Genomic DNA, 448 nt, shown 5'->3' with positions numbered 1-448 from the left:
AGATGTTTGGTGGCTTGTTGACAGACCAGCTTTTTTGTTGGTCCAAGGGGACCATATCGTCTTTTGTTTCATCTTGATCGACCAAGGCCGAAGGCCGCGGTTGATAAATATGAGACAAAAGGCGATATGCTCCCCGAGGACCAACAACAAAATGCTGGTCTGACAACAAGCTACCAAACATCGTTTTTGTCATCATTTTGGTTGTGCAACAAAATGCACAATCCACAGGGAGACGAATTTTTAGAATCCATGCAACGTCACAGTAGCACGAGATAACACATCAAATTTGTATGTGACGTCAAACGTAGCTTGTTGACGCTTTTCTTCCAGTCTGAAAATGTACAGAGCTGCGATCATACCTGTGAATTCAGTAAGTGTTGAGCATATTTCTTTTCTTTTAAGTGTTTATGACTTTTCGTTGTGGATTTTGCGATTACAGAGATAAGTT

This window comes from Littorina saxatilis, linkage group LG6 (assembly GCF_037325665.1).
Source record: "Littorina saxatilis isolate snail1 linkage group LG6, US_GU_Lsax_2.0, whole genome shotgun sequence".
Taxonomy (NCBI): Eukaryota; Metazoa; Mollusca; class Gastropoda; order Littorinimorpha; family Littorinidae; genus Littorina; species Littorina saxatilis.
The sequence above is the reverse complement of the archived record's forward strand: the minus strand, read 5'-3'. Positions refer to the sequence as shown.